At 40.0% G+C, this 19625-nt stretch overlaps 1 protein-coding gene across 1 annotated transcript in view; it reads left to right on the top strand.

The window, feature by feature from the left end:
- LOC122789302 (broad substrate specificity ATP-binding cassette transporter ABCG2-like) overlaps positions 1-19625 on the top strand; it is a 707388-nt gene that overhangs the window by 497953 nt on the left and 189810 nt on the right. The window lies entirely within an intron of this gene.

The following is a 19625-nucleotide window of genomic DNA, read 5'->3' as shown; positions in this document are numbered from 1 at the left end:
GAAAAAAAAAGACATGCATAAAGGGATCCAACACAATCAAGTATATGTTACATGGTGTCCTATGACAGTTTTTAAAATGTAATTATGTTGAATTTAATTGCTTTCTGATTTTCTATCTTGAAAATTTTAAATGTAGGGCATAATACGGAGGGCCTTCAGGGTTATGTTGAATAAGCGGCATAGTCGTCCATTGTGGTTAATGCTGAGTGGTACATTACTGACAAGTGAACAGCCTAATTCCTGGAAGACCTCTGTTGACCAGTAGGGACCTGTTTTGTTCAGTGTGTGTTCTGTTCTATGTTAAAGGCAGAGAGCAGTTTAACTTGTACATGTGCCATAAACTAGTCTGTCATGTCTGCTGCATGGATAGTCAAACACAGAACAGTGTGAACTAGCATATACACTGTGTTACATGTGAACTTAGTCAAACGACTATCATTAGTGGTTGGCCATAGAGGTGACAAAAGAAATGTATGTGGCATGCGGTTAATTAAAGCTGTCTGTATGTGGTATACTGTTAGCCAAAACGTTCATCTGCTGTACCATAGCACAGATTACACTGTAAATACAAGTAATAATGGACACAGTCATAAAATATCAGGATTTGCAGGCAGAAAGGAGAGACAGTTCCAATAGTAGTAGAGCAACAGGTCTTATAAAAAACAATCTGCAATCATATTTAAATATGTTACCAATACATGTAATCCCATATGAATTGCAGGAGTCATTACTGGGCTCATTGCAGGTGCTACAAAGTGCACCTCTTTCTGACATCAAAGATTGAAATAATACTAATTTCATGAACTTTTAATCGTACTTTGACTTAGGAATGGGGTCCATTCCCGCCATGGTATTAGCAGCCCAAAAGACTTGGAGGAATTAAAAGCGTAAATAATGGAGGTCCAAACGGAGAAATGATAAATCAGCAAGCAACGGTGAGGATCTTCATGAGGTGGACCCTGTTTTTCACAAAATCTCACCAAGACAACACTGATATATAGACTGTATTTTATATAGCATATATCACGGACAGAAGAAGGTTAAAAACAAAAAAGATAGCTGGGTGCACAATACCCTAAATAAAAAAGTGCCCAATCCTGGTAAGCACACTGGTGCCAGGAATGGAAAAAATGACAGTGTAGAATTATTAATACATGGAAACATTCCTACAATGGGGTATGCCAAGGCCAGTGGGTGGATGAGCCCCACTTTTGTAGAAGGAAGTAGCAGTCCACAAAAATCACAGAAACTGATAGGCTACAAAAGAGCCATAAAGATGACAGAGTGGGCTATTGAGGATAAGAAAGAAATTATGTATTGTTACTGTTATGCTAGAAGCCCAGAATTTCCAGACAGAAGATATACAAAAAGATTGAGAGAAATTGGAGAAAAGAAAAATACTTGCACAAGAAAAACTGTCAGAAGGTTCAAATAAAAAATATGTGTTGATTAAAACAACAGATTTATGAAAAACATTATATAGACTAAGAAACCTTGGGATGTCCGGAAAAAGAAGTGACTGAGGAAGTACAAAAATATGAAGAACAAAATCTAGAGATTTTTGAAAGGTATAAAAAATATGGACATGGGAAAGAATGGGGGATCTGTTATGGTGAAATACTTATGCAAAGGGGAAAGCGAAATAAATACAAAAAAAGCCAAAAGACATTTGAAGAGAAATACAGGCAAAAGCATCAAGATATGGAAAATTTCACAATACAAATAATAAGATCAAAAAGGGAAAGTAGAACAGAAGATTAGTAAAGTAGAAGTTAAAATAGAACCTGAAGCTATGGAATACCTGTAAAGTGAAGGATTTAGTGTAGAAACCCTAACAGGTTATATCACAGCATGATGGAGCAACGACTCCCCAGAGTAAAGAGAAATTGAAGGCGCAGAAGACATCTGAAGAGGAAATATAGACAAGGCAAAGAAAGAGATTTAAGATGGTGCAATAATTATGCAAAGGAGAAAACAAAACTGATTGATACTAAAAGAGCAACACCAAAGATATTTGAAGAGAAATACAGGCAAAGGCATCCAGATATGGAAAATTTTACAATACAAAAATAAGAAAACAGAGGAAAAGTACAAAAGAGGATTAGTAATGGAGAAGTTAAAGAAACAGAAACTGAGGTTACGGAATACCTGCAAAGTGAAGGATTTAATGTAGAAAATCTAACCGTGATAACACCACAAAAGGATACAGCAGTGAATCCCCAAATTAGGGAAAAACCAGTGGAGCGGGCAACATCAGATCCATTGCCATATGAAGATACTTTGGAGCCTTCCATAAGAAATAAGTACAAAGGTACAATTGGAGTTGCACAACAAGGGGAGAGACAGGAAATGGTGGCAAATCTGACACATTCAATGTTGTGGAGTGATAGGCCAGTGAGTTCCCATATGAAAGAGCAATAGATGATGCAGGATATAGCTGAAGACAATATGTCAGAGGAAGATGTTGTGCAACTTTCTGTAGAATGCCCACAGGAAGTGGAGAACAAAGAATGTGCCCTCAGTTTAGAAGAAAATGATTTAGGGGCAGAGTTGCTTTATTTAATAGAGATGGATAGACATATTAAGATCAATGAAAGAAACTGATAACGGAAAGTCAGTATAGGTCATAATGTGTGAAGTCTGATAAAGCAAATGTACAAAGTAATCAGTACTATCAATAGAAATTCATGTGACATAACAGAAGTAAATAGGATATATTACTGTGCAGCTAAATTAATAACAGATAAAGTCTTACCACAAAAATACAGGACAGTAAGGGAAAGGAAGGGGATAAATCAAATACCATCATGGAAGTACTGAATAGGGAAAACTATAGAGCAGTTAAGACGAGACGTATCACTGTTAGACAATCAACAAAATACTTAGAAAGATAGACATGATGAAAGCAACGTGCAGTATTAGACCAGGATCTGTCATACATAATTGCAAGTAATAATCTAAAGATATCAGTACAGGCAGAAAACCTTAGAAGATATGCAGGTAAATATCAAGGAAAGGTACAATTCATTGAGGACCCAAAAATGTTTTATAGAAAACTGGGAAACAAAGCAAAAGGAATAGAAGTACTACCAAAAAGATAAGAAATAGACACATTTAGGGGAATATTTATGAAGATTATGTGGAACATAAAGATGCTGACTGGATAGAAGAAACAATAATTAATTCAAATTTACGGGATATGAAATGAGATGAAGTAATGGCCAGAGAAATTGAAATAAAAGTGAGAAAAACTCCTAAATGGAAAACCACAGGCCCAGATGCAGTACCTAACCTCTGGCTAAAAGATTTAGCCCCGAGTAAGAACTTCTTATATGTACACCCTGAACAGACACCAACTTGGCTGGCTAACAACAGGAAAAACGATACTCCTCCTTAAGAGTGAACCTGCAAGCTATATTAAAAACTATAGACCAATAACTTGCCATCTCATGTTGTATAAACTACATACTGGAATTGATGCTGACAGGAGTTGAGTTCATAGTTATTTAGAACAAAACTCAATCATAGCAATAGAACAAAAGAGTAGCAAAAAAGTCATATGGAGCAAAGGATTGTTGTTAAATAAAGTCATAATGGTTAATTGTCAAAAGGGGAAGAATCTAAGTATGGAGTGGATAGATTACATAAAAGCATTTGACAGCATCCCACATTCATGAGTAAAGGAGTGTTTACAGATGTATAAGATACACCCTACATTGATCAGTTACATTACACTGACCATGAAACAGTGGCAAACCACTTTGCAGCTAAGCCATAATAAAAGACAGTTTATTATCTCAGGGATACAAATTCAAAAGTGGATATTCCATGGTGACTGTTTGTCACTATTACTATTTTGTCTTGACATTAATCCATTAAGCTGTCTACAGATTAGTTTGTGGTTACAATTTTGCTCCCAGAAACAAAGTATAAAGTTTTCTCATCATCTTTTTGTGGATGATTTAAAGGTGTATTAGATGAGGAGCTGAAAGCACACCTGGAAGTGGTCAAATCTTTCTCAGATGATATAAGAATGTCATTTGGTCGTGATAAATGTGCAGAAGTAATATTTAAAACAGGAAAGCTGCAGCACAGAAATATTAGTTACCCCTAGCTACCATATAGGTGACAATCCACTGAGCACAGAAAAAGTCATCAGGGATCTGGGGACCCAAGTTGACAGTAGTCTTTCGTTTGACACTCATGTTGCTAAAGTAGTTAGGAAAACCTTCTATATCGCCCACCTGATCATGAAGGGATTCACATCTAGATCAAGGGAGGTCATTGTCCCCCTGTACTCATCACTCATTAGACCTATGATTGAGTACAATGCCCCGTTCAGAATGTATCTGACCAGACACCTGATGCAGCTTGAAAGGCCCCAAAAGTTCCTCACCAAAAGGATAAAGGGTCTCAAAAATATGTCTTATGCTGCCCGACTGAAAGAACTCCAGCTTTATTCAGTCTCATACCGCTTGCTCAGAGGTGACCTGTGCCTGACATATAAGGCCATGTCAAACCCAGATTTGATGAATATGCTTCACCTCAAAAAATCTAGATCCCTCAGAACCACAAGGGCGGGAGACTTAAACCTTGACACTGTTATAAATAGAACATGCTGGAGGGACAGATTCATCACCCAGAGACTCCCTATGCTGTGGAACAAAATCCCGGTACATGTGAGGCAGAGCACCTCGCTGGCCTTGTTCAAGAGGAATCTTGACCAATGGATGGGAGATCGCAGATATACCCCAGGGATTACTTCAGTGTCACTGCTTGACAGAGGCACAGAAAAATGATAGGCATAGTTTTTATTCAAACTAAAGGGGTGGCGAAAGCCACATAATTATGGGCTAGGCTTATAAATGCCCTTGGGCAGATAGCCTAGTATGAACCTATGAACCTATGAACCTATGAACAGGAATGTGATATAAAGCAATTTGAGGAGGTGGGGTGTGTAAATATTGGGAATGGATGAAGGATCAACGATAAAACATGAACACATTTGAATAAAACTCAGTAAGGAGTATTTTAGAATTTATTTGTAGTATCTTGATGGTGTTGTTTCCCTGCACTTGAGCTGTAAAACCAACATTTTTACATTGGGGGTTTTTGACTTCCCTCTTGTGGCAGAAGTGTGCTATAGCAAACCTATCTGAGTTGGGGCCGCTGGCTGAAAGCCTGTATGTGTCTTTCTGACTGGTCTGTAGGCTTTGCTGTTGTAAAATTTATTTTTCTGAGTCTATACAAGCCATATGTTTGTGCACTAAGCCATTCTCCATGCAGGGGCAGTTAACAATGTCCTTTCTACATGAAAACACTTTCAAGTTAAAATTTCCCTTGGAGTAGTAGCCATCTCTGCAACCTTCCCCAGTCACCCTGCTGCTCTAGAATCATCTGAGTTGCACTTAGAGTAGCATCACCTTGTTGGATAGGTGTAGTCCACACTAAGTATAGCACCCATTCTTTGTCTTTGGGCTGCCATCTACCCACTCTTCTCCTGTCTAAACCCATAGTGAAAAACCAGAAACCATGGATAGGCACTTTCCTGCTATCGCTGTGGCCAGCCTGGTGAACATGGACATCCTGAGACAATGTAGCAATTGTCTCATGTATACTGACAACCAACTAATCCTGAAACAAACTGACAACAGTATGTGAGAGATGTAGTTACACTATGACAATTGAGACATGACTCTCACATACTGACACATCAAAGGACAAATAGGTTGTCAGCACATGCACGACTTCCCTCACTAAATATGGTTTCAGCATGTAAACCTATGTATGCGGAGGTACTCACAAGTCACTTACCAAAACCTCAGAGGCCTTCCATATGCTGCCATCAGAAACCACATGTAAACAAAACAAAGTCAACACCAACCACTACACATAAAAATCCACATCACAGTGTCTCCACCATCAAGTCCCTAAGGTGAAACACCACACATTAAAACATCTTGGTCATCGGAGACTCCATCACGAGACACACAAACACCCCCCTCACCAGGTTGGATAAAGAGAGGGTTACAGTCTGTTGCCTGTCAAGGGCCAGGATTTGTCAGATCACACAGGCACTCGGGTCACTCAACCACAAATACCAGTATGACTCGGTCACAGTTCATGTGGGTGTGAATGACCTGAGACGTACCTCCCTGAACTATATGAAGAGAGACATAATGGACCTCTCTGAGTATCTATCACAGACAGGTATGAGCCTTGCATTGAGCAACATTCTGCACTCAAAAAGAATGATACCACAATACAAACAGAAAAATGATTGACTTCAATAATTGGCTTAGCTACTGGTGTCATTCCAGGGAGATGCAGTGTTTGTCAGCTTGGGACAACATGATCAACTGACCATAATTCTGTTCCTGAGATAGTCTGTACCTGTCACCACTGAGCTTTCAAATACTGGCCTAGGCATTGGCCACCTCCATAGTGCCACTTTTAGGCAGTGGCAAAGAAACCAGTAGACCTGCCAACATAAATTTTTCTAATGCAAAGTTGAATGTACTATTTCCCAAATCTAGGAGCCTTAAGAAATTGCACTTATTTATTATTTATTTCAGTTTGATTGCCAGGGAGGTCCACTGGGCTTTAGGGCCCATTTTCAGTGGAGGCCCGGGGAGAAAAGCTCCACAAAAACAACAGTATTTATTACAAAAGAGTTCAGACAAAAAATAATTTACAAAGATTAAACAAGATTTTAAGAACAGTCTACAGTAGTACAATAATTTACAATGATTAACAGGATTTTACGAACAGTCTACAATAGTAATGTCCGATGGCAAAACATAGCAAAATATTAACAGATTTAGTTAGGTTTCAGCACAAAAGAAAAATGAAGTAAAATATTCTGGGATGAAGAAAGCAGGAGATAACTTTAGTTGCTCATGCAATTAGGAATATAGAAGAGAAGAGGAGAAAAAGATGGTCAGCCTAGGGTGACTTAGTAACTAATTCATCTAGTAAAGATAATATATGAGTAGCTTATACAGCTAGTATTTTAGGAGAGGCAAAAGAGAGTTTAATTGAGAATGGAGGTTAGCCAGGAGAGAAGGAGGAGGATGATTTGAAAGGTGTAGGTTGAAGAGTGCAGTTGCAAATTTTATTAAGATAGAGGTGAGAATGAAGTAGGCCTTTGAAGTTATCTAGGTTGTTGCAGGATCTTAGAGAGGTGGGTAGCTGGAAGGTGGGTTCCTGGAAGCTCTCCTTACCCTGGTGAATGCTGATGTCTGTGCACTTACAAAGACATGGTTCAAGGCTGTGGAGAGCACCCTAGCAATGCAAGGCTGCAGTATTTGTCACACACAAAGACCACCGTCTGAAAAAGGAGAAGTTGTTTTCCATTTACATAAAAAAAAAAAATCACACCTAAAGATTGTTCAAGCATGATGACTCATGTGAACTACTCCGTGTCCAGCTGACCATAAGTAAAATTCCTCACCATATCATCACTAGCTACAGCTCCCCAACTATGAACCATGAAAACCACTCCGCATACTCCACATTCTTGAAATTACTTGAATTATTTACCATTCAGCCCATCACACTACTCATGGGCGTTTGTAACTACCACTCCATTAACTGGGAACCACTAACATGTAGGCTGAGAGCTTCCTGGAATTTGTCAGTGCAAATGCTCTGTAACAGCTGGTCTGCACTTCCAGTAGGGGCTCAAATATCCTTGACATAGTACTCACAAACAGGGGGAGCATTGTACCCCCCCCCCCAGCATAATGTCCTCATTGGTAAGATTGGAGCATTAAAAAGTTTCCTTTAAAATAAATATAATGGTAGAATCCCCATCAAACTGTAAATAATTTCTCCAAGGCAAATTACCTTCTATCAAATGATAGCGTGGGTAATTTTAAAGCTTCTTCAATCCAGAAAACACAGATACTTATGCAGAAGTATACATGAATGCCCTGTACAACTACTTAAACAACAGCATAGGAACAGCAGTACCTGACCCGAGCTAAACCATAGCTGGAAAAACAAGCCACCCTGGTGGACTCCTGGCATAATAGATTATACAACAGAAGGAAGAAATTTGTATGTAGAAGTAAGTGGGAGGATGTACAACAGAGGAAAAGTCCCTCATTAGTCTTATCAGGCAAATTAGGGAACTAGTCAATTTTTCAAAAGCTAAATACAAGACTAATATAGCATCCTAGGCAAAGGATAACCACAAAAAATTTTTGTTGTGTCAAAAATCTTAAGAGGAAACACTCAACAATGTGCTGAGTTGGCTGTAGATGGCACTACTTATATTCAGCTCAAATTTCACATCCAGTCACTCCACATGAAAAATGCCCCTTACCATTCCTTTGCCTGTTATCACAAAAGAACAGTACATCACTGTGCTCTCTAAAGTTAGAAACACAGTGCCAGTGGGCCCTAATGGAATCCCAGGGTGCCTATTAAATAGCTTGCAGCATGACCTAGCAGACCAACTCAGATCTCTATTTAACCACAGTCTCCAGACAGGCTTTGTCCCAGTAGAGTGGAGGAGAGCAACAGTCATCCTTCTGCGCAAGGGGAGGAACCATCAATAGGCCCAGGAAACTACCGACCCATAAGTCTGACTAGCATCTTATGCAGGGTTATGGAAATGATAATCCGGGACCTGATTAACAATGACATAGGAAATCTCCATATGCTAGACTCAACCCAGTTTGGTTTCATCAAGGCCACGTCCAGCCGCTCAATCTGGTGGACAATACCTCACTTTGGTATTATAGAGCATAAAACTCTATGTCACCAGATGGATAGCAGTATGTCTCATGGATAGGGCACATGTTTTTAGATTGGGGGAATCCAAATCTAACAAGAGGCCAGTCACCAGTGGAGTACCACAGGGCTCACTGCTGGACCCCCTTCTGTTTGAGATATGCTTCTCAGATGTCAAGGCAAATGTAAATGGCCTTTGGCTGACAAAGTTTACTGAAGGGTGCAAGTTGGGGCCATTACTGACTTTCCAAATGAAGCTGATATGCTACAGTAAAGACTGACATAGAGTGATTGGTGTCAGAGTCATGGCCTCAAACTAAATGAATTACAACATTGATAGCATCTCCTAAGAGTGGACCCAAAGGTGAGAGATCTGGGTACTTAGTAATCTGAACTTTGACCACTGTGTGTCCATAGTGGTATAGCGAAATTGGGACGTTGGGTTGCAACACACAAGTAAAAAGAATAGAATTGTGGAGCTTTTACAGTTTTTCCAAATTCTTTTTTTCATAATGTTTTGCAACTGTAGCCATTAAGTAGCTGTATAAGAAATTCACAAGTTATTAGGCGTGTACTCATCTTTCTCATTTGTATTACCAGTTAACAACTTACACCTCTTTAGCCAACCCTCATAGCATGTCACTTATCCAAGCCAACAGGCCACAAACAAAGAACAAAATAAGAAAAACAAAAACTGATCGCTGCCATGAGTGTAAACAAAACACTGTTTAATACATCCACAAGACTAAGCACTTTCACCTTTCATCACATAGGCTTCTTCAGTCATTGTGAACAAACAATTCCCCTTGTTTAAAATAAGTGTAAAGGTCACATGTAACTAATCAAAATTCTCTAATACAAACTAAACATTTAAAAAGACATGACATAAATAATATGTATTTTATACACCACAGTTTCCCAGCTGAAAAACCTTGCACACTTTCTAAACTTACTGAACATAAACTTGTCCATAACTTGAAACATTTCTATACATTTTGTTGTGTTTTAAAACACAAACTTTATTTTTCACATTTAAATATGATTAGCCCTCTGTTTCAGAATAGGTACCATACTAATGCTGTCATTCAAACCTGGCATTGTAGTAGCATTTAGCCTTAATTGCTATTTTGTTTCACTTGTCTCTACTTCCAGGTTGAAGTCACCTCCTCTTTCATTTTTTTGCACCCTGTCAATAACAACATAGATGAATCTCCTAAAGTTAGGGCACTTGGTACTATGAATGTACAAAGCATTGTGCAGGTCCTTGTTCTTGATGGACCTGATGTGTTCACCTAGTCTGTCCCTTAACCTACGTGTCGTCTTCCAATGTAAAATGCTGGGCATGACTTACATGTGGCAAGGTGCACCAATTTCTGAGAGTTGCAGTTGCATCTTCCTGGGCATTTCATAGTAAACTTGTAATGACTGACTGTGACATAAGGTCCATCATTAATATATTTGCAGTATTTACAACTGCCACATTTACTCATGATTGACCTATGTCTTAAGTTTGTACCCTTCCTTCATTCAACCCAATGTCATAGTCATGGGTGACTTCAACCACCCCACTATAAACTAGGAATCATGCAAGACTTAAGACTTGTAGGCTCAAAAAGTCTTGGACTTGGTGCCCTGGATCAGCTAGTTCATTGCACCCACTAGGGCCACCATCATCCTTGACATAGTCATCACCGACATCTGGGAATGTTGCCCCCCCCCCCCCCCCACACAGTGTAATGTCAGGTCAGACCATAAAGCTGTCTCCTTCAAATTGAAAATAAAACGTGACGTCAGATAACCCTGGAACTTTTAGGAATTATTCCAAGGCAAACTTCTGACTTTTAAGTGACAGCCTAGAAAAATTTCAAACCCCAGGGAACATGGCTACCTATCTGGAGTCATTCACAAAAAAATCCTTTGCAATCATGTGTACAGCTGCATAAAAGTAGCAGTGCCTGTCTGAAGTAAGCACAGGACAAATTCAAAAAGACAAGCTACCTTGGTGAAATTCCATTATCAGTAAGTTGTATAGCAAACAAACACCAGTCACAACCAAAGTGACACATAGCTCACAACACCAGTGTGCCACCCAACAACAGCCCCTAAGTCAAGACAACGTACCCAACACTTTAGTCATAGGTCACTCTATAGTCAGGTACACTGATGTCCCACTCACCAAGCTGAGCAAGGAGAAAATTACAGTCAGCTGCCTGTCGGGTGCCAGGATTCACCACATAACACATGCACTCAAGTCACTCCACAACAAGTACAGATACGACTCTGTTATTGTCCATGTTGGAGTGAATGACTTGAGACGTACCTCCCTGGACTACATGAAAAGAGACATGATGGGAGGGTGGCCTAATGGTTAAGGTGTTTGCCTTACAACCACAAGGTGCAGGGTTTGAGTCCCACAAGGGATAATTGGCTAGGCTTAAAATGGCTCACAAGGACAGTTAGCTTAGTACCAGTCTATGAACCTATGCAGAGCTCTCGGATCATGTGGCCCAGGCAGGTATGACCCTAGCCTTGAGTAGCATCCTGCCTTTGCCCAGAATGGTACCACAGTATAAGGACAAAATAATTGACTTCAACAATTGGCTAAGCTTCCAGGGTCATTCAAAGGGGATCCAGTATCTGTCTGCCTGGGATGACATGATCGACAAACCACGATCCTTTGCCAGAGATGGTCTGCACCTGTTGCCCCTGGGATTCAGGTTACTGGCTAAAGCTCTTTCCACTCCCAGAGTGCCTTTTTTAGGCAATGTTCAAAGGACACCACCATAACAGAAAAAAGCATGCAAAATCTGAAGATAATGCTACTCAATGCTAGAAATCTAAACCTCAAAATGCAGTCTCTCGAGGCACTCCTAAAAATGGAGAACATCAATATCTATGCAGTAACTGAGACCTGGTTCAAGGCTCTAGAGCACACACCTGAAATACCAGGCTACAACTCTTACCACACTTTTCGGCCACCAAACCAAGACCAAAACACTAAAGGTGGAGGAGTGTCCATATTCACCAAGGATATTCACACCTCCAGGCTAGTTGCCCAACACAATGCATCTGAAATTCTCCAGGTGCATCTAACACTAGGTAAGACTGCAATCCAATTTGTAGCTTGCTACAGAACCCCCACCATGCCCCAAGATTCTCACTACACCTTTTTAAACATACTGGAAAATATTAAGATACAACTAAACACCCTAATACTGGGCAATTTCAACTACCATGCCATTAACTGGGAAAACTACTCGGGTACCAACACCTTTTCCCAACGGTTCTTGGAATTCATAAATTCCAGTGCCCTGGATCAACTAATCCATTGTCCCACCAGGGGCTCCAATATCCTAGACCTGGTCATTACCAACATGGGAGATGGATGCTCCACACCAGTGGTCAACCCCTCATTGGTCAGGTCTGACCATAAGCTAATCACCCTTGACATGTACATCCCACCCCCACCCCCAGTAAGGAAACCTCCATAAAAAAACATCTCCAAAGCCAACTTCATGCTACTCAAGTCAGAAGTGACAAACTTCATGACACCCATGCAGCTGGGAGCTGAAAGTTTGACTGCTGAATCCAACACTAAGGCACTGTGCAAGCACATCCACTCATGCATGAATTGTGCCATCCCAAATAGAACCAAGACGCTCTCCTACAAAAAAAAGGAAGCCAATCTGGTGGTCCCCTGCCATAAACAAACTATACAACAGAAGGAAGAAACTTTTGCAGAAAAGAGGAAAATCCCAGGATGCAAAAAACTCTCTTACCAGCCTCAGTAAGAAGCTGAGATCCCTCATAAAATCGTCCAAAGCTAGTTATGAAAATAAAATTGCCAAAGATTCCAAAGACAACCACAAGGCATTCTATAGTTATGTCAAGAATCTAAATGGCAATGCTCAGATTTGCTCTGAGTTACAACAGAATGGCATTAAATATACTGATCCCAAGGATATTGCCAATATCCTGGCAGATCAATTTAGTGCCAACTTCACCCCCCTCTCACTCCCTAAAGGGCCCATCTCAATACCAAAAGATTGCCAAATTCCGGTAATCATGGCCAAACAGGTAGAAACCACACTCTCCAAAGCTATGAATACAGCATCCATGGGACCAGATGACATCCCAGGCTGTGTACTACATGAACTGGCACCTCACCTAAGTGTCATGTTTAATCATAGCCTCACCTCAGGCTTCATGCCCACTGAGTGGCGCACAGCTACACTTATCCCACTCCACAAGGGAGGATCCACCTTGGATCCCGGGAACTACTGTCCCATCAGTCTGACGAGCCTGATCTGCAAGGGCATGGAACGCATTATCATGGAACTTATAAACAGAGACATTGGCAACCTTCAAACACTGGACCCCACCCAGTTTGGGATTGTGAAGGGCCAATCTTGTCTCCTGAGCCTAACTGACTTCTTCAAATCAGTCTCCAGAGCTGTGGACGAGGGTAAGGCGGTCAACACAGCCTATCTGGACCTCACCAAGGCCTTCGACACCATCCCCCACTCTGGAATTATAGATAAACTTACTAGCTAGGCATAAATCCCTACGTCACTCAGTGGGTTGCCAAATGGCTTACTGACAGAACTCAGACTTTAAAAGTAGCCTACTCCAAATCCAGCACCAGACAAGTGACAAGTGGAGTACCTCAGGGTTCTGTCCTGGGACCTCTCTTGTTTGGCATCTACTTCTCTGAAGTACAGGCCAACACTAAGGGACTCTGGCTAACAAAGTTTGCAGATGACTGCAAACTGGGAGCCATTATTGAATCCCAAATGATGTGGATAGTCTACAAAAGTGCCTTACAGAAACAGATGCTTGGTGCTAGAGCCATGGGCCAAAGCTTAATGCCAAGAAATGTATAGTTATCCCCTTTGGGAAAAAAACATGGACCCATGAATTACTACATAGGTGGCAGTATACTAAACACTGAAAGTGTGATGAGAGACTTAGGGACACAGGTGGACAATAGTCTCACCTTCGATAACCACATCGCCACAACAGTCAGAAAATCCTTCTATGTGGCACACCTCATCACTAAGGGCTTTTCATCCAGAAAAAAAGGAGGTCGTCCCACTGTACTCATCCCTTATTAGACCCATTATAGAGTACAATGCCCCATTTGGTATGTACCTCACAAGACATCTGCAACAGTTGGAAAGGCCACAGAAATACCTCACTAAAAGAATCACAGGCCTAAAGCAGATGCCCTATGCTGACCGTCTAAAAAACCTCCAGCTATACTCTATGGCATATTGTCTACTCAGAGGCGATCTCTGCTTAACATAGAAGGCCATGTCAAACCCTGAGTTGTTGGACATGATCCACTTAAAGAAATCCCAATCCCTCAGAGCCACACGCTCCAGAGATCTAGACCTTGTCATCACAATGAACAAAACATGCTGGAGGGATAGGTTCCTGACCCAGAGACTCCCCATGCTCTGGAATAGACTGCCCATACATGTCAAGCAGAGCGCCTCCTTGGCCCTCTTCAAAAGGAACCGTGATGATTGGATGGGAGATAGGAAATTCACCCCAGGGATCATGTCAGTCACCCTGCTAGACAAGGGTCCAGGGAGGTAAATATTGTGGGAAGAAATATCCAGGGAATTGTTGTGGCTAAGGCTTGTATAGGCCCTAGGTCCGATAGCCTAGTACCAACCTATGAAAAGTAAGAAAGCCATGGCCAAAAAATAGGAAGTGAAGTACCAAGCAAGGTAAAAACTCCCTCATCAAATGAACTCGGGAATAATTAAATCATCCAATGCAAATTTAAGATAAAAATAGCCTGCCAGGCTAAGGACAGTCACAAGACATTCTCATCTATATTTGAAATCTTAAAGGCAGTGCACAAATATGTTCCATACTAACTGTAAATGGAGCCCACCTATACTAAGCCAGTGTATAAAGTAAATCTACTGGCTGATAAATTTAGCTCCAATTTTGCCCTGCTTTCAGTGCCCAGGCATCTCTCGATATATATTGCTGCCAACTGTCATTAGGGAAGAGGTCCTCAACACGCTTTCCAAGGACAAAAACACAACTTCAGTGGACCTGGTAATATCCCAGGATACCTCCTTAGTGTCATGAAACATAACTTATAGGGCATACTGGAAGTGTACTTGTTCAATCATAGCCTCCAAACAAACTTTATGCCAGATGAATGGAGGACTGCAACTGTTATCCCTCTGCACAAGGGCAGGCCATCCATGTAGCCAGGAAATTATCAACCCATAACCCTGACTAGTGTCATATGTAAGGCCATGGAAGGAGTAATGATGGACTTGATAAATAAAGCCATAGGAGACCTTTAGACATCGGTTACAACTCAGTTTGGCTTCATCAATGGGAGGTCGTGCCTACTCAAACTGGTGGACCTTTTCGAGGAGGCCACCAAAGCAATAGATGCGGCTAAAACCGTATATACTGCCTACCGTGATCTGGTTGGATCTATTTTACATGATCAAATTACCACTTCAGTGAACCAGAAATCACCAAGAAGAAAGCACTGAAGACTTGAAACATCGAACATTAACTTTGTCGAATCTAAACTCAGCGAAGTGCATTAGTTGTCCAACATCTCATATGTCATGGTAACCTGGTGAGCAATGAAAGTAAATGTTCCGTTCTCCTGATGAATGCGTAGTTCTTTTGCAAGTTGGCCAGCTAATGCAATTCAGTGTGTTCAGATTCAACAAAGTTAACATGCAACGTTTCAATTCTTAGATGCTTTTGCCTCAATGATGTGTGGTTCACTGAGATGGTGGTTTGATCATGTCAAATAAATCTGACCTGGTCAAAACATTTGACACAATGCCTCACTTAGGCATTGTAGTCAAGTTTACATAATTGGGTATAAACCCCACATTTTCCAATGGATAGCCAGCTTGCTCACAGATAAAACAAAATAAATCAGGACAGAGGAGTCTGCCTCCACAAAAAGGCCACTTGTGGAGTCCCACAGGGCACAGTGCTGGTGCCCCTCCTTCTTGGCAGCTACTTCTCTGAGGTTAAGGCTAACATCAAAGGCTTCTGGATGACAGAGTTCACAGAGGCTTACAAACTAGACACAGCATAGAATCCCCAAAGGCACAAACCTCCTGTAAGATGATTGGTTAAGACTGAAGCTACTGGAAAGAATGGAATTAGTTGAACAGGAATGGAACAGAGATGTAATGGGAGATGACAGAGCTGGAAAGGATATTGTTATTGTCTTTGACTTGACAAAGATATCTTTCTAAGGAGTCTTGCAAGGAATATTTAATTTTTTGCCTAGTAAGAATTGGAATTTGTAAGTGTATACATTATATTTTAATGTCAGAAGGGCAGAACTCAGAATCAAAGGAAAGTCAGTGCAGTACAGCAAATGCCAAAGCTAGGAAACAAACAGAAAGTGATCAGATTTCTGTGAAAGATCTGGAATCTTGCAACGTTTACACACAATATGTCTAAGGTATATGTATCTCTTAGGAAATTGTTAAACAAAATGCAGTGTGGGTGTTTTGAATGCTCAAGAAAATAGTGATGCAAGTGCCTACACTGAAGTACTGTGATATACATAATGCCAACTGAGTTTTAAGTGGATACCATTCAGAATAGTGCAGGAACTAGTATCTTACAGAAAAGTGTCACAAATGCCTACACTGAAGTACTGTAATGTATATAAGCCAGATGTGTTACTAGTGGATGCCATGCAAAATTATATAAGGGTTGTGGTCTTGCAGGATAGAAGACCAGCTGACTGTGGATCACAATCATTTATAAAAGAAAAAAGATATATGATCACTTACAGAAAGAATTGTTAGCAACAGTATGTGGATGTTAGAAGTAATATTTTATGTCAAAAACGCACAAGCAGAGGCAAGCTTTAAAACTTTGCAAATGATAGTCAGAAAATCTTTGTAGACTGCACTACCAAGATTAGAGAGGGTTTTACTTCATGAACAGAAGTATGATCTGAGGGGCAAGTAATTTCACCCAAAAGGTAAGTTGAGTTAAACAATGTTTACCAAAGCATGATGGGGAATTTTTTTAGAAGAAGAGCTGAGAGATTATTTTGGATAATTCTTCACTTGACAATGACAGAAGGGAAAGTGAAAAACGAAACGGAGATAAACTGATACTGACTTAGAAATACAGTTCCTGAAAGAAGTTAAAGAGTTTGGCCAAGGCAAAAAAAATAGTGAGAAAGGAAATCCAGTCTTAGATTTCATACATGGATGAAAAAAATGTGTTCAGTGTTTAACAAGATTATAGTACCTAGCCAGTTGAGAGAAGAGATGCTTCACAGAATAAATCGGTCATATTTTGTAACAGGAATACAAGAAAAGAAGTAGAGACATATTCTATTGGTATAGAATGTCAGCAGAGATTATAAAAAGTGGTGCAAAGCTGTATTGTGTTCAGTTAACAATCCAAAAAGAGAAATGTTATATTTTATAGTAGCAGTGAGGTTCTGGTGCATCACAGGCACAAATGTATTTTAGTTTGGAGAAACCAGAAATACTTTCTAGACATGCAGTCCAGGGGGACCATTAATGATCCTAGCCAATATTCCCAGGTGCTCCAGATCACTGTCCAGTTAAATGATTTGCTCAAGGTCACACGGAAGGCAAATAAAAGCTGTAGGAATCAAACCATGCACTACAGAAAGTGGCCCATTAACAAACAGCTACTAGCCTTAATCCTCTGTGCCAACTATTAGTCTGGTATGTGTAGTATTTTTAGTCCATGTAACATGAAGTAATTCAATTGGTAGATACTACAGCTGCCAGTTAAATAAGTGCTTTGAAGTGTCATTTCAGGACAATTTGTACCTGAAGCATACCTCTCAACTGTATAGATTTTCACAGAATGTCCACATTTTTGCCCTGTCTCTCATAAAATTGTGGTTTTCTGACAAATCATTGGCAAAACATTGAAAGTTTAAAGTCAGAAAAATAATGAAAAAATCAAGTTTCAGACTTCATACACCAGAAAATTCATGCTAGTGCATAAGCTATTGTTCTATCAACTTTCTAACTTTGTAAGTGCAATATTTAAAAAGTGTCCCTATTTTGGGGTCTTTGCCCCCCCCCCCCATTATTTATGGCTTTGTCCAGATTTCTTCCTGTTAGAAGTTGAGCGGTATGACTTAAATTATTGTGTCATGTGTTGGTCCATAATTAGCAAGTGAGAGTTTAAACATAGCTATGAGTCTACATTGCCCACAGTGTAATGGCCAGGTAGAGAAAATTATTTTGACTTTAAAAAATATAAATGAAAATCAGTGATAGCAGTGGGTATGGGGATTGTTATCTTGCAAATCTGGAATACACTAATTTTCCATTTTAGAATCTTAGTCTCTATCCAATTCAGTTAATAATGGGCTGATGTTTAAAGAGGAAATTACTAACTACAAATTGACTGTAGTGCATGGAACATTGTGATTATGCTGAGAAATAATAAAACTTGTTAAGCACATCCCTAGATCTAGACCTGATCTTAGTGATGCTTAGGATGATTAACAAAACCTTGTTAAGCACATGTAAGCACTACAAAGATTGTATCTTGTAGTGACTAACAGCTGCCAGTGCCTGCCAGTAGAGAACAGTGGCTGATGTTAAAACTGCTTTCAAAAGCTGTTAGAACTTCATTTTGCTGCACTTACGACCAGAAGGTGTCTAACAGCTTTTCTGCAGAGTGACATGTCATTTCTGCCTGTTGTTTGACAGTACTAAGTCCTTTGCCAGTTTTCATGGACTTGGAAAAATCTGTAAAATACTTTGTGTTCTTATACCCTTTATATGCCAAGATACAACTCTCAAGCTTCACTGTAGAGCTGAAATCTATTGGCATCAATATCTTGAACAGATAATATGCTTTTATCATCTTTGACACAATACTAGTAATCTACATTAACTGCACAGAATTAAGGTAAGAGAAATGTTAGAAAAGGAGTCTGCAGACAGGAGTATTACTATATCAAGCACTCCGGGAAACTGTCACATCTGTAGAAGGAAGACAGAGCAAGAAAAGAGCACAGCAGTCATGGCAGAGTCAGAACCTGAAATAGGATGTTGTAGTATTTGACATTTCTGTAAAAAAAAAATAAAAAGTCAAAGGAATGCGCTGGCAGTTGAGAAAGATCCATAGTTTGTACTCAAATTATGTGTGGAAATAAATTTGCAAGAAGACCTTAGTCAGCCAGAAGTATTTTCACCACCTTAACAGCTAACAAGAACAATCTCACTAACCATAAATGAAGCTCAACTGAATACTAGCATCCAAATATACAGCTAAATATGGAAGTGTAATTAGATATATGAGCAGTTTATACAGTTTAGAGTCAACTAGAATAGAATTTTGTAAAAGTCTGAAAACCTATTAGAATAATTCCATGTGAAATACAGGGGTCTTGTCATAATGCACAAAAGATGAAAAACGTATTTTAATTTATTTTGTTTCATTTGTATTTTTAACCAGAGTAGAGCATTGATCTACATGGACCTTTTTCAGACTCAGCCTATGAGTGTTACTTGGTTGGTTAAATTACTTGCTTAGAGTCATATAATTAGGCAAATGAAGGCCAAGCAAGACAAACCCAGGACTAAAGAAGGCAGCTTGTTAGGACCTCATAGCCTTAATTCTATGCATTAACTGCCAGACCAAATCTTGCAAATCTGGAGAAAAACCCAGACCTCAGATGCCGCCCCTCAATTAGTTGTATACACGGGTAGCCATGTAATGCATAATGGGATCCATAGATGTTTCTCAAAGGTTGAGCTTGGGTCTCGTGGATGTTTCCACTTCACTTAAAACTTTATAGCTGAGGGTTGAGCCAGTACTGCAGGACCTCCTATGATTGCAGGTTCCTTGGTAACTTCCTT

Source organism: Protopterus annectens, chromosome 14.part0 (genome assembly GCF_019279795.1).
Source record: "Protopterus annectens isolate FY-2018-M chromosome 14.part0, PAN1.0, whole genome shotgun sequence".
NCBI classification, from domain to species: domain Eukaryota; kingdom Metazoa; phylum Chordata; order Ceratodontiformes; family Protopteridae; genus Protopterus; species Protopterus annectens.
The sequence above is the reverse complement of the archived record's forward strand: the minus strand, read 5'-3'. Positions and strand labels throughout refer to the sequence as shown.